This window comes from Chenopodium album, chromosome 19 (assembly GCF_948465745.1).
Source record: "Chenopodium album chromosome 19, dcCheAlbu1.1, whole genome shotgun sequence".
Taxonomy (NCBI): Eukaryota; Viridiplantae; Streptophyta; class Magnoliopsida; order Caryophyllales; family Amaranthaceae; genus Chenopodium; species Chenopodium album.
This window is the reverse complement of record NC_137852.1, coordinates 37144240-37161153: the sequence shown is the minus strand read 5'-3', so window position 1 is coordinate 37161153 and position 16914 is coordinate 37144240. Positions and strand designations below refer to the sequence as shown.

The 16914-nt window shown below is 33.2% G+C and overlaps 1 pseudogene; it reads right to left on the bottom strand.

Moving 5' to 3' along the window:
* Positions 1–47: 47 nt before the first annotated feature.
* LOC145594310 (oxaloacetate tautomerase FAHD1, mitochondrial-like) lies at positions 48–5953 on the bottom strand (annotated as a pseudogene).
* Positions 5954–16914: the final 10961 nt, after the last annotated feature.

The following is a 16914-nucleotide window of genomic DNA, read 5'->3' as shown; positions in this document are numbered from 1 at the left end:
ATAATTAAGCTGGGACAGTCAAAAGGGTAAAGGATGTCATCAAACCATCATGAGATTTCAAAATCATCAGGATCCTGCTTCTATAAAAAGTGCAGACAGTACAAAACACACAAACAATATAAGTATTTGACATCAAATGTGAGAATATAATCCTAAAACTTACTTAAGTCTATCTCTACTTGCTTAGTTTTCCCTTGTTCTTGCAGCTTCCTATATCTTTCATGAGCCCTCTCTGTTTTTCCAATTCCTCCCTAAAAAATGAATACATATGATAGTCATATTATGAATAGTGTCGCCATCTTCACTCAAACTAACTCAAAATCATGCATTAGATATAACCAACTAATAACATCACTTTAAGTTGAGCAGATTTTCTTTCCAACCGATAAATTTAGGCTGGTTGCTGCAAAGTGTTACAAACATGCCAAGCTTCATACACAGGGTGGTAATTTATATAGCCACACAACATTCTCATGAAACTTAGTCCCAATCTTGTATATGAGATGCCTACTTCAATCCAATTTTGATCGGACAATATCATTCAAAGAATAAGGTGATAAGCACATGAATATTAAAAAAAATATATGACTTGATTACATAGACCACCATAGGACATACCTGCAAGGCTGCAAATGCATGCCAACCAATTTAGTGGCTTTTGATAGCCTAACTTTAAGATCAATGGAATCCAACATACGTAGCCGCTCCTCGAAGCTTATTTCAAAACTTTGCAACAAATAAATCTGCCAGTGTTCAGTGACAGATTCTTAAAGAACTTTTTGTCTTCCCACCAGTCTTTTGTTTCTGGAGACATGAAAGCATAAGTTTAGTACCTTACCGAGCATACTTTTTGAACAAAAAAACATTTTAAAAAAAGAATAAAAAATTAAGGGTCATATGAAAACCTAAAACCCCTAGATTAAATGAGAAAATACCCACAATCTATGTTCATTCAAGCAATTCATCGAACACTTTAAGAGCGCATATTTACATGACAAAAGCACATAATATAACATTAAATTAGATTCGAATGAACTCACGTTGGCAGATACATTGACAACTCAATCAAGAATTTTTTTAATTCAATCTTGAACATATGGGTTTCCTACAAAATCCCCCAAAAAATAAAATCAGAAATAATCAAGCTTAAGAAGAACCCTAAATTGACAATAAAATTAATGATGAACCCTACAATTGGTATTTGACGAAAAAGAAAAATTCTTACCTCAGAAGTTGATGTATTCTTTTCCGTTTATCATAATTATAAGTTTCAGTTGTTAAACAATTATCTAAAAGGTTTTTCAATAATTATAACATAGATTTCTAGCTATTGTATTATTTTACAAAATAGGTCTTAGGGCTATAACCAGTGAGGTAAAAATCTTCTATTTATCATATTTATTTACTTGTACCCTGGTTACCTTTTTTAGTAATATCTTTTATTCAACAATCTCTTTTTAAGTGGTCTCTTCTCTTTTTATTTGTTTTAACAAATTGCATAGTTTATAGTTAAGTCCTACTTGCATATGTACCTTATTCATTTGGATTCATGTTTATAAGAAATTTATCTAACTCAATTTTACAGGTTGTACGTACTCCCTCTCCTCTATCTCTCTCTCTCATAAAAACATTAATGTGCAAATCTAGCATGATTTTATTATAGATTCTTATTAGTGTTGTTGTCTTTTGACCCTACCTTGCCTCATTTTCACTTGTTTAATTGCTTTCCTTGTCCTTTACCTTCTTCCCCATTTTCTAAAGGTTTTACAAATTTCAAAAATTATTTTTGAATTTGATTTTTCCCTTCCCTCATTAAGTACTTTTCATACTTGTCTTTTACGATTTTGCATATTTCTTAACAAATTTCATTGCTGGTTTTCCTTTTGCTTTGTTTTCCATAAAATAAACCATACACTATTAACGTTCTTTACAAAAATGATCAATATCTTGTCTTCAAATTTAATTTTAAAATGGTCATAACTTTTTTTTTGTTCTTTTTGATAATCTTTCTCCTAGTTTTTAGATTTGTTAATATTATAAAGTCAGTTCCCACTTGCTCTCCTCCTTATCTCTCCTTTTATCACTTATTTCAAATTTGTCCATCTCCTTCTCCCTCTTACCTTGAATCTTCTTTTAGATTGACATGGTTTGAAATTATACAAACTATTTCATATTCTATACAAAGCTGTATTATTTCATATTGCAAGATATCTTCAAAATAAAAAATGCTTTGAATACTTATTACAAGCTAATCATTAAGTTGATGACAATGCTAAGTAAAGAATGATGATCTTTAAGGATTTTCATTAATTTTAACATGAGTAATTAGTTAAAACTTAAAACTGATTGATTTGTATTTTTTTCTTCAAAATTTCCTCATATATTAAGAATTTTATTTATATGTTCAACGAATGAGAAAAAAGGTTAATTTTTAACAACTTACATAATATTTTTTTTATAAAAAATAAGAAATTATTGAATTGAACAGCTAAGGAAAAATCGAAAAATTATAAAAGTTGTTTACATTACTAATGGCACATGTTATTTACAATTTTTCCTCAATTTTTCAAATTGAAATCTACAAAATTTCTTCTACTCAATACAATATGACCAGACCCCATCAATCTCCAAATAAATAACCAACTTTCTGCCATATACACCTCGTGGTTGCTCAATTAAATCGGCAGAATAATGTGAGTAGAAAAACCTGAAATTTTGCAAAGAGGCAATTAGTCTTTATGTAGCTACAATATAAATTAGGAAACTCCAACTATTCACCTTAAGAATGGCTTAAGACATACTTCAACAACCACTAAGTTGTCACTGAACAATTAAGATGTGAGTCTTCCAAAAAATAAAAAAAATATAAAAAATAAAAAATAAAAAATAAAAATGATGAAGATATGTTGTTAGCTTTTGCTACAGCTAGATATCCAGAATAAATTGACCTTATTCATTTCCATAAGGAAGTAAGATATTGTTGTTCAAAATTCCAAAATGAAAACAAGTTTCGAAAAGAAGCAACCACGCACATAAACATATTTTTTTACAAAAAAGACTATCAGTTGAAGTAAGAAAAAGCTCTGGAGTCTAGAACTTGTGAACCAATTAATAATTATAAGAACATCTAAGGTTAGTAAGGTATTACCTTTTTCTCTATTTTTTTCATACCCCAAAGCCTGGTTATATCATCACCACAAACAAAAGTTAACCTTTTAACTCTTACACACACTTGGATCCACCTATACACATTTTCAAGCACACAAGCACTTGATCTTGAGAACTTAGACAACAACCCTGTATATTTGTCTGTCGTACGACATAGTGTGTGCTGTTAGAGCAACAATACACTTGTTCCTGATTCCAATCTTTGAATCTCTTTCGTTGCTTCATAGCTAAACCATTGTGTAATCTGCAGTCACAAGACAGTATATTGTATATATATATATAGAAGTGTATTACCTGACAGGCCATCAGAATAAAGTCAAATGGAGGGAAGTTCCAGCTTAGAGTTGAAGTTATACTTGCTGCTCCGCATCCTTCGGAATTTAGAGAGGATTTGAGAGTGTTTAGTGCATGTGATCCATATCCGACAGCCATGTCCAGCTCCTACTTTGTCCAGTATTATTGTAGCCACTCTCTGAAGATCTGTCTTTTGCAAGGAGGATCTTAATTCCTTCTAAGGATTTCTTCTGTTCACTCGAATTCTTTACAAAATGCACATCCTTCCTTTCTTTAGAACTACTGCTGATCAAAGTGCTTCAATTCTCGCCCTTAGAAGTATCACCCCCCCCTCTAATTCTCCCTCTCTCTCAGACTAAGTATGACCCCCCCCTCTCTCCCCCTCCCTCTCTCTTTACCTCTCTCCTCCTTGCCCCTTTATATCTCTCGGCTTCTCTCTATCTTCCTCTTTGTTCAAACCTCACTTTCTTTGTTTTTCCTCCGACCCATCTCTCTCTCTCTCTCTCGACCATGTTTTTTCTTTATTACTCTATATCTTTCTCTTCTGACCTTTATATATATATATATATATATATATATATATATATATATATATATATATATATATATATATATATATATATATGTATATATGTATTTCTCTCTCATCCCTAGCCCTTTAGATCTTATTCAATCAATCACAAACAAGGATAGTACGCGTTACAGAGTTAACTAAAAAAAACATAGCAAATAAGGTCTGATAGACCAACCTTTAGCCACAACTCCAAGTCATGAGGATCAGGCACTGCAGTTTTGGGGATCTGCAGGGAATTGACAAACCAAAGATAAATAATCCTGTCATATCATGTCCTAATAATGTATTGAATTCGATATAAGAGAGTTTGAAAACATGAATGTATTTATTCAAATCATATCTTACCATTTCACTGATGGGTATAAGCGTGTCGAGTCCCTTAGCTAGCAGCCAGAAGAAAATGTGAAACATAAAGTTAGAGAAGCATCTGAAAGTTTGTTACAGAATTTCATGACAGGAACCTTTTATGTTAATATAATTAATTTCCAATATGATATTTGATAGAAATATAAGTTAATGTTATAATTTGTTAATGTTAAAAAATGAGTATATTACCTTGATAGTAGCTAGGAGTTCGCTGTCATATCAAGTCCAAGAGCATAACCTGAAAAGTCAAGATCACTGCAATTAGCTTTCTTTTCAAATTAAGAACAATTGTAGTTTTAGATCATTAGGATACTAAAGAAGGATTCTAATTCAAAAGGATGTTGAAAAAGTTTTAAGTGGACTACTTTCACTCTTCCTACGAATTACTCGTATGCTCTTAAATAGTATGTGTATGATGTCACATGTTTCTCTTACCCCTTCCCCAAAAGACAATTATACATGAAAACATACGTAGTACAAGAGATAGTCACGGTATTATGGAGTATGAAATTTCAATTACATTCATAATAACGAACTAAATCAATTGTGATCTAGGAGTATTATTTCAAGTTAGAAAAAATTCAAAGTATTCACCATACAATATTGAGCTTGTCATCAAATCTCATTGCTAATTTGCTTTGTGACAGACTTTTTTTTAATAGTGATTCTATATTACTTATTATTGTACATTTAATTTAAAGCTCCAAATGTGTCAAAAAAAAAAAATTAAAGCTCCAAAACAGTGCAAGTAATTTTCTTTAGTCAATTCTCCCACATTTATACTCATATGGATTAAGAATGGGTTTTGGGCTGCCAATTAACCTGATGGGCCTGAGCACAGTGGTCAGTCCAAAACTCCAAAAAGACCCCAGTCATTTCATGACTTACCAAAATTCATTTTATAAAATTAGATTTAGATCCCAATCAAATGAATCAATTAACATTGATTATTAAACCAGAAATGAAAATTGCATTTTCATTTTGTCAAATGGCTAACAATTATTATCGTTAAGTATAATTAAACATTGGTAATGAAAATTTGTGTTAATATAATGAAAATTTGTGTTAATATCTATTTAAGTCATAATCACTGTTTAAAAAAAAATAAAAAAAAAAACTATAGTTAAGTTAATATATAAATCGTGCAAAAAGTCAATGTGTGTCAATTATTCTAAAATAGATAATGTTATAGTAGGTTGCGTTCATTTTCACCATATTTCTCAATGATTAAACTTCAATCAAATGCGGCCTATTATATATAAAGAGAGTAAAAGAGTAAGAAGACGAAGAGAGACAAACCTCCAACGCAATCCAAGGCCTCAGATCCAGAAACATCGCGAGCTTTCTTGCCAATAACAACAGCAAGCTCAGCTTCATACCAAACTTGCTGCATTGAAGCTGGGATTTCAATGGTTCCTCCATTTTCCAAGTATGATGATGTTGGCTTCAAGAACAACACTGGTTCCTATTAACCCAATAACACAACAAACAAATCAATCCCCCATCACAAAATTATAGTCACGTACTCACGTTACATAACCTTGTTAACATGTCCGGAGACAGTTGTCACATAGATTTACTAAAGGCTAAAATCACAAATATATCAAACTGTGGTTGATTTTATTGTTATACCCTTGCTAAAAAGAACAAAATTCAGAATAATATGCTTACTTGCACTCTGTTATAAGCAGGTCAATAGCTTTGTCCCTTTGTTTCTTGTTTCTGAGCAGGTCCATTGGCACTGCTTCAAGGACTACTCTTCGTAAAATTTACACATCAATAGTCAAAGTTCATTCAAGAAAACAGATCATCCTATTAACTTAGACAATCCAAAAAGAATAAATAAGTGGGAAGAGAATCTACTCACAAAGACAAAGGCAAATAGTATACATGTATATTTCAGTTTCATTATAGTTGCTATAGGCACTTAATTATTAATCCTGATACAAAAAAGTATGCTGGGCGAAAAAGATGAAGTGACATGTAGATAGAAATTTGAATGCATGACTCTACAATATGAAATTTTCATCCAAGTACAATAAGCTGGCCTGTTACCTGAGCATTTCCTTTCAATCTCAGCTCAGACATCCATCCTGTATCAGCATTGTGTCTTCCCTCGAGAACTAACTTTGTCCCTTGACTGACCACATGTAAAATAATTTTTTTTAAAAAAAGGTTCAAATACTTACAAAATCATTGTCAACAAGAAGACTATAGAAAAAAAAATCCTCTCTTTTCCTTTCTCTTCATCTCTTACACACGCAAAAGAGGAAAAAAATGCAGATAAAAACATATAAATTAATTTGTGTTGCACCCAAGGAAATCAAAGTATTTAGAAGAGGAAATAGTATAAGAGCACAGCAATTGTCATCTACTGAGAATAAGAGCTAGCTTGCAAATTGCAAAATGTGTTCACCACAGCATACCTCTTAAGATCGTACCATACAGGAGATAGATGTGTAAACTTGGGGCAGAACCTTTTAGCTAGATCATAACCAGCCGAGTCCCTGCACCGTTTGATTAGGTTGCAACTATTAGTATTGGAAACTGGTTTAGCAAAAACAAAATTTTGAGAAAGGCTTGATAGAAACCTAAAAGGAAACACAGCAATAAGAAATCAAGGCTAACTCAATCAACAATAATAAGGTTTATCATCTAATTGCAAAGTTTGAACTTTAGTTGAGTCAAAAAAAAAAAAAAGTTTGAACTTTAGTCCTACATTTGTGAAATAGGTGCTAAATTTGGAGGAGAAAGATTTATGTTGATGACTACACGGAATAATCAAATTTGGTTCATGTTAGCCGACCCCACTTTTGGGATTAAGGCTTTGATTGATTGATTGATTGATTGATTGAGACAAGTTCCAAACCCCATTCTCCGGAGCATATAGCGTTCTCCCAGAGGTCAGCACTAATCACACCAAAGCTAATCTGAAAAACAAGTACTTAAGTTCACGTCTCTTTAGCTCATTGAGCTACCTTTCGGATTAAGCTCGTCTAAATTTTTTTAAAAAAATAAAGAGCCATAACTAACCCAATAATGCAAATAATCCCAAGGTATAATTGAATTACTTGAAAACATTACAAATCAATGCAAAAAAACGGCGGTAACTAATGAAAAAAACAAATTTAAGATTAGCAAAATGGGGTTACCTGCAGTTGAAACGCAGATCAGCAATTTCACCAGATTTCAATTCCCAGCCTTGGCCTTTCTTCCATCAGACTGTAGAATTCGCCCCACAAGACGTATTCATGCAAATTCTTGACCCCATTAAATTTCAAAAACCCAAAAAAGCTAGCAAAACTCCACTCCAATTAATCTGCAATATTAAAGATTAAAACACATCACAATTAACAAACTTTAGACCCCAAAAACTTTCACAAAAATCCCAAACAGCCCTCTCACACGTCACAACATCTACCCCGCACAACATCAGCCCACAAACCTCACCGATCGCGCACCACCATTAATTCTCCACCTACGCCCAACAACAGCCACAAGCAGCCCATTAACCACCATCACCGACACTACAACAGCCACTGCGCATCTCCTCTACTACACAATCGCACACCCCCGCATTTCCCCTGCTACACAACCATATAAACTACTACTACTGCTACTCCTTGCCACTTCACGGTCACATTCTAACCGCAACCAACACAATCTAATGCCAAACAACAACGACATCAAGCAACCACCATTCGGCACCTCAAAAGTCCAATTTTATCAACAAAACCCACCACAATCCCTGATTATGAATAAAACCCATCAAAATAAACAGAACTTAAAACCCAAAAAGAATATGAAATTACCTCAGTAATCGAATTTGAGAAAATTACTCCATAAGATCAACCAAAACAAATTGAACATGTACCCTAGATTTTCGAATTGATATTAGATGATTATTAAAATGATAAAAGATCTTACCTCAAGGAGCTGCTGTAATGGAGAAGAGATAAAACACAGAGTACTCTTCGATCCCTCATTTGAAGCTCGGAGTAAGCTTCAATGGAGGAAAGGAAAAAGAAAAACGAAAGGGAAAAACTTGATTTAGCTAACCAGAGAGGATAAATGCCACGCGTCAGCTCATTGAGAACAGCTGGAATATCAAAGCGAAAAGACCAAAATAGCCCTGTCAATCTGGGAAGGGTGCTAAGGGCAAGGGAGGGCAGAAAAGTCAATTCTCTGTTCATAAGGAACAGTAAATTGGGAATAGTAAGGGTGGTTGGGGCTTTTATAAGGGTTATAGATTTTTTTTTTTTTTTTTTTACAACAGTTTTTGATTTTGGCACACTCTTAATTAATACTAGATTAGTCCCGTGCGATGCACGGATTTCTTTAAAATATAGAGTATATATTTTATGTATTCTTACATATCAAAAAAATTATTGAGACATAATCATTAGTTGTAAATACTAATTTTATAAAATTAATCTTGAAGAAGAACAAACCGAATATGAAAATTTAAGCATATACATAAAAGTGAGTTTTTAAATATACGATTTTAATTAAGCAAATAAAAAATGATTTTAAACTTGTAATATATAAAGGAAAATAAAAAAATTTATACATCAAAGTATTTTGTTCGATGAAGCATAAGGGAAAAGATATATTAAATACCAATGGTTGATGATAGAAGAAAAACAATTAAATTAAAGAGTATAGCTAGATAAATTGAAAGGAGGAAAAATTAAATTTGAAATTTGAAACCAAATATAATGACGTCAGATTTTTATTTAGGCGGGAAAATCTTTCTTATAAAGCTGCCACGTGGACAATATGATGTCAGCGGTTATTCCTTTAGTTTATTTATAGATTGGAAAATTGATTTTGGCACACCCCTAATTAATATTGGCACACCCCTATGTGAGAAACTTTGCTCTCACATAAGATGTGCCAAAATCATTTCCCAATGTTATGGTCTTGTTTGACTTAAATAGCGATAGCGGGTAGCTTTTAGCAATCAAGTAGCGGATAGCTATTAAAGTAGTTAGTCGCTGTCAATTAGTAGTGGGTAGAGGTTAGTTGTCAAAGTGACGGCATATGTGTTTGGTAAAAGAAGCGGTTGCAATACTAAACTATATCAAAATTCATATAAATATTACATACTTCGTAATAAGTACTAAAAATATGTCAAACATTACCCGCTACTTCAAAACGCTACTATTTTCAACATTTGAGAAAAACTACTTAAAAGCTACCGCTATCGTTAACCGTTACTTGAACCGCTACCTTGCCAAACACTCTCAAATCTTTTCTAAGTAGTGTTTTAGCTAGTCAAGACACTAATCGCGACCTCAGACACTACCACTAAATAAAGCCTATATGAAATATATATGAATATAAAGATAGATTTTACTTAGGCTCAACCAAATTGATTTGATTCAGTTCATTTTGGTGAAAAATTGTGCAAATTGAGTAGTGCTTAATTAATTCTCACCCCTTACTTTGCCACAGGGTGCAAATTGATTGGTCTAGTGTAGTTCAATTCAATTTGGTCCAGTCTTAATCCGGTAAATAGCTCTAGAACGAACATGCCCTATAACCCCGTCCAATAAAACTTTTTTTTTTGGGTAGCGGTTCAAATAATCACAAATTCAGCACTTCAACAATTATTCTCGCTTTAGTGGCAAGAGTGTGGGCTCAATGTACCATTTCCCTTTGAAACTTGATACATACCAGGTAGTCCATATTCTTTGCCAGCTGAGTGATGTTCTCTACTATACTCTAAACCTCTATAGAAGCTTTATATGGGTACTTGAGAACTTGTAAACCAAAACCCTTCTGGACATAATTTTTTTTTAAAAGTAAAATACATTGAGGAGCTAAAGTAAGTCTTACCGCAAGACCGTGACCTAAACTATCACGGAGTAAAAAAAAATAAGAAAATTTACTATCTAATAATGGATCTATATCTTGATGAATCGGAGTAGGGTAACCGAGAGAGTCAATATAATCTCCTGCTTGATTGCCTTCCCGATAGATGTGTCTTGCTCAGCTCATAAAAGAATCCAAAATAGCCATGGCATCAACCATAAGAAGCTAAAGTTTCCATGAACAATTGAAATGGCCCTGCAAAATATTAATAACAATCAGACTATACTTTCAATTATAATATTAGAAATATTATTCCCTAGCAAGAAGGAGGCTATTTCGAAGGGCTATAGATTCAACAAAAAATAATAGACTATAAAGCCACAAAAACCTTAACAAGGTCATATAGGTCAAAACGAGCTCATAAGGTGCAAATTATCCTCATGAATCAGATGTTTTAGGGGATCTTAAAATTTCAAGTGTTCCACCCATGAATATCCAAGAATTCCAGGTGTACCCCTTGACTCTTAAAAAAAGGCAAAATTTCAGACTACTCATCGACTCCGTGTGCTCCGACAACTTCTCAGGTGCCGTCGACGGTTGCTCAATCTCGTCCATGTAAATATAAAACCATTTGTGGTAAGTTATGAAGGGTAAAGCAAAACTTTAAAAGATTTTAAGAACAATTTTAAGTACAATTTTTAATGGTAAGGTGGTGGTGCTAGTAGACCGGTAGGTGGTGGGATAACTAAAGTACTTCCTCCATTACGTATTATCTGCAACAAACCTTGTTGCACGTTTCCCAAGATAAATTTGGTTAATGTTGATTGACTAAGTGAAATGTGTGTGTTAAGGGTAAGAGAAAGAATTAATAGCCACCACTACAAACTGCCATGGCCTCCTCAACACCACCTACCAGCAGCAACATCCACCACCACCACCCATATCCACCCACTCGCCGTTACCACATAACCACCACCATTCGAAACCCCACCAGCAAAATCGCAGAACCCCACCACCACCCTCACCTATCATACCCACCACTAAGACAACCCACACCCACTCTGTAACCACGATCTTTCACGATCGATCCATCCTTCACCAAATTTGCTTTAGATATGAGATTTCAAGCTTACTCCCTTTTTCCTAATTGATTACTAATTTAAGGTGGAGCGGGCGACTTGGAGAAGGATAAAAAAGATGGCGGTTGTTCTGACGAGGGGAGAAGAAAGCGGCGGCAAACATCACGAGGAAAAGGGGTGGCGATCATACATAATGGCGTGGTTGCGGTGTGGTGGGTGAGAGATCTAAAAGAAGAGAGTGAAAAGTGGTGGTGGTGGCGGTGGCTGAGAGGGAGGAGAGAGAAAACGTGGTGGTGGTGTTGGTGTTGGTGGTGGTCTGGTGGATGTGGTTGTGAGAGAGGAGAGCAAAGGTGGGTTAGGTTTAAATAATGGATGAACTAATTTAGGTTAATAGATTAATAAGATGTGAATTAATGTGTTAATTGAAATTAAGTAAGGGTAAATTGGTAATTATGTACAAAAAAATTTATTAAAGAGGAAAGTTCTAGTTTTTTTGCACATAATGTGTAACATCCATTTTTGGAAAATGTTGCAGACAATGGCAGATCTTGAAACTTTTTCTTTCGGGGGCCAATCAATAATATAATATGAACGAAACTCAAAAACTAACTTTAAGCATATATTCATTGTGACCGATTTATTTATTACCAATGCATTACAATTACAAATCACAACTATTAATCAAAAGTTAAAAATAACTTGTCAATTGATAGATATTACTCCATAGTAAAGAAATAAAGAGCGACATACCGAAGAAAAAAAGTACTCTATACTTTTAACCAAGTAATTTATTGACTTTGATAACATTTTGTCACCTTAAATTATCAATTTGTTTTTAGTGATCAAACATAACATAGAAATTTAATTGTTAAAAAAAAAATTGAAAACAAAAAACAATTATAAATAAAAATAATAAATAACAGTACAAAGTAGTCGAGTACTAAGTACTACGAGTAACAGTGGCGGATCTTGAACCTTTTTTATCGGGGGCCAAAAATTTTTAACATGATAAATCATACATGACAATATTAATAATAGAGTTAGTATTATATAAACCTGGATCATGATACTCCATACTAATAATGATTGAGTTATTTTGCCTAAACATTATCTTATTTTGCTTAAATTATATGTTATTTACTTTAACAAAAAAAGCAAACAATTATAAAATAACATGTACTTTTTTGAAATAACATATATATAAATTGAAATATTAAGAAATTCATATCTAATAACATAAATTTTGTAAGCCTAGAGTACCTTATGTATGGTACTCCAGGAGTAAGATAGAAATTGCGCAATATAGTAAATAGCACAATAATGTTTTTTTTTTTACTACCAAGCCGTTTAATATTTTTTGCACTTTGGGGTATAATTTAAGAGATATAAAATATTTCAAAGTTGTAAAAAAAAAATAGGGAAATTCTCAACGGCGACCCCTAACTTTTGCTACGCACCAATGGTAACCTCCCCATTTTTTTATTATACAAAATGACCTTAGTTAAAAATTTCATCTCACTCATAACCTTATTTCATTAAATATTAACTATGGTTAGATTTATATTTAAAAAAAAAAAAAAAACTCAACCACCAAAAACAGCCACCACCTACCCAGCCACCATCTCCCTTCCCGGCGACTACCCCAGATTCTTCCAACCGCCGGTGACTCTACGCCAGCTCCACCTCAACCACCGCCAATTGAAATTCCCAAATCCCCACCCACAACCCTCCCTTTCTATCCTCCTTTTCACCGTCACAACTCACAACCCAGACCACCAAATTCTTCTCTTGCTTAATTCTCCGGCCAGGTTTCCTAGCAGAAATTCGACGAGGTCGGCAAATCTGCGTTCACATAAGGTAATTTCTTTCACCTTCGTCCCCTTTTTCTTCGGATTTTAGAGATCTAGGTTTAAAACCCTTGGGCAACAACTCCTACCTTGCCGGAGAATCTTAAAAATGGCCGGTGGTACACCTTCGCAATTCATCCCTCGCCTCGCTTGGGATTTCGGGTCACTGTCCCGGAAGGAACTCCTTCCTCGCAAAATCTAGGCGAGGATCTTCTGGATGTTGTCGTCCCCAACCATCGATTCTCACCATTCTCACGGCAAAGCAGTGAGAATCGAAGGTCAAAGGGGTGAGAGTTGTGAGCTTATGCTTCGGATCTAGGCGGAGGAAAGGGTGGAGGTGATGGTTCGGCGGTTTGATGGGAGGTCGGTGTTTTAGATGAGGGGTCTGATGGCTCCGGTGAGGGTGGAGCTACGTTTGGTGGGGATGAGGGTGGAGGTGGTGGCTAGGTTGGTGGTTTTTCTTTTTAGTTTTTTTTTTTTTCAAGCTAATCATAGTTAGTTTTTTTTAACCAAATAACACTCATTAATGTCATAAGTGAGATAGATTTCATAATTAAGGTAATTTTGTATGATAAATAAAAGGGGAGGTCACCATTGGTGCATACTGCATAGCAATAGTTGGGGGTTACCGTTGAGAAATTCCCAAAAAAATATAAAACAAAGGTAATATCTTTTTTTATATGGTGGGTTAAAATATGAATTACAGAGTTTGATACAAGTGAATAAATTAATTGAGAAAAAAAAAATTCATATTGTAAATAACAAAATAATAGACATATTGCTAATTTGGCTTAAGTGGCAATGTAGCATATTTGAGCTTTAAGTTATACACCTCAATTTTTTTTTCCAAAGACCTTTCAGGGGCCAAGCCCTTGTGAGCCTTCACAAAGGTCCGCCCCTGACGAGTAATACCTGATATTGTTCAATTGTTCTTGAAATGGAATTGATCCCTTGAAAAAAGTGCCAATACAATTGTAATTTTATCGGTTGGTGACAGTACATTTTTGGAATTAGCCAATTAGGTAGTTATTGACTTAATATAGATTGGTACTACTCCACTTTATAGTATTTAGCTTTACTAGGTTAGGTCCCGTGCCATGCACGGTTATTATTATTATTATTTATTATCGATTTAATGTCATATTTAAATGATAGAATATAATATATATAAATTGTGTAAATTTATCATGGACAAAAATGAAGTATTTGACATAATGAAACATGGAATTTCATGCTTAATTAACACTCTAATGTTTCAACAATATAAGAATATCTATATTAGCCAGATATAGAAAGATAGAGATAAAAATTTATTATAGGAATAAAAAAAATAAATTCCTAAAACACCATTGAAATAAGAATTGACAAAAGGGAGAGGATGTGAGTTTTGACGAAAAAAATCAATACCTAGCTATATACTTATCAGTGATCATATATTGTAAATGTCTTGTTTTTAGACGTTAACTTTTGTCTATCTTAATTGTATGATTTGTATCCTTGAAGTAGGTATTATGTTTGGCACACAGAAACTTATAGTAGAAGATTGTATTTTATTTTACAAAGATTTTATTTTGCGATTATATTTTCCAATTAGTTTTTATTTATTTATTTATTTTATTTTTTAAGAAATATATTTTCCAGATTAGTTGATTGACTTGAATGTCAATATAAAAAAAAAGGTAAATATCATTGATTTATATAGTAATCAAATTTTAAAAACCCTAAAATTTTCTCTGTTCTCTCTCTTCAAACCTAGCCACCATGTTAAAACTTAGGAGCTGCCATCGATTTTTATCGATGGTGTAGACACCCATTTGTGTCTCCCCAAAACCAAACCCAGTGATGAATGCCTTTCACGTCGAACCATAATCGAATGAGGTGGAAGTGTGGAAAAGTCAAGTGTTGCGGTTTAGTTTTATTTAAAATTCTCTTCTCTCTGTTTTCGAAAATAACTCTATTTATTTAAAAATAGCCAAACTAGTTTATCTTGGTCCATAATTAGGGTCCAATAATAGTGTAGTTGGATGGGGTTCGAAGAGACCTTTCCAACGATATATTATAAGCCTAATTCCGATGAATATTGAGGAAGTTATGGCCAAAATACTAAACTGGGCCCGGTTAATTATTTACATACGGCTCAATGATCTAGAGGAGGGCCCAATGTTAATTATTATTCCTAAAATTATTAGGATTAATTATAACTTTCTAGAAGTTTCTAGAAGGTTCCTTTTAATTCTAATATTATTAGATTTAATAATTATTTATTTTAAAGTGGACTTTTATTTGGAATAAAATATATTATTATTATTGTTTTAATATCATTATTATTATTATTATTATTATCTTTGAGAAACACGTTTTTATCTTCTGTACGGATTCCGTAGATCAAGTTGATTAAAGATCGGATTCCGCGTGGAAAAGCGCGTCTAAGTCAGGCTGTTGCCAAACGACAAGTCTGTCGTCTCGCGACAGACCCTGTCGCATCACGACAGAGTGAATTCCTGGCGACAGCGTGTAGTTTTATTCCTTATCAAATTCCATACTTTTCCGGATTATTTCCTTATAAATAGGGTCTCAAACCTCCGTTTTTATTCATCAATCAATTTTCTCTATTCTCTCTCAAGAATTACTTAATTCTTATTCTCTCTCTCTTTCTAAACCAACCTTTTAACAAACAATATTCCGCATTCACAAGACTTAGAATCATCTAGCCAAGTTCGAAGTTGCCTTCGCCCTAGACGTGCAAGGTTTGATATTTTCTGAGGGTTTGGTCCAAATCTAGTCAAAACTTTATTTAACTTTATTTAATTTGATTTAATTTAATTCCTCTATTCTTTATTATTTTCATTAAGTTTACTAACTTGTGTATTTTGTTATTAGAAAGAGGTACGAGGCTTCAAAGTAAGTAGATTAGCTTACTGTCTATTTCTTTCACAATATAGAAAGCATGATTATTAATGTTTAATTCCTAGTATCATGTTAGGATGTTTAATATTCCTAGTATCATGTTAGGATGTTATTTTATGCTTTCTAGTATCATGTTTAGGATGCTCTTTATTATTTCTAATATCATGTTATCATGTTAGTACCATGTTAGGTTTAAAGCTTTGATCTTTATTGCTTAGTGACATGCTAGGATTTGTTATTCTTGTTAGTATCATGCCTAGGATCTTGCTATTATTTTAAGCTTTATTATACCTTATCATGATTATCATTATATTATGATTGTTATTATTGTTATTTATCGTTTATTATTATGTTGCTTGATTTTATATTTTTATTGTTATTGCTTGATCATACCTTTTATGCATGTTTAAAGGGAATTTGTACTTGAAATCACGCTTAATAAGATAATTAATAATTTGATTTAGGTTAATGTGATTTTAATTCAAGTGATCACCAATAATAGTCTTATTTGTGCATTAATATTCAACCAACATAGATAAACAGGGTAGGTTTAATATAAAGTTTGTATGTTATTCGAAAAGCGCACATGAATACGAGTAGAACAAAATAGAGGCCTATTTTATAGGGCGGGTCCTTTCTTTTGTAGATTGGATTCGTACCCTCATCCCCGAACCCTGTTTGGTTCAAGACCTTATGGAGTTGATGGTCATTTTGGATTGTCTTTTGGGTTTACAAGTTCCTAAAACTTGTTGGCGACTCTTTTGCTCTATTTTCTTTCCCTTTGGAACGCCACCATACTTAAGTGTATGATCACAGTGGGGTTCAAGTTTGGGATCATAATACTTGAAATATTCCCTACAGA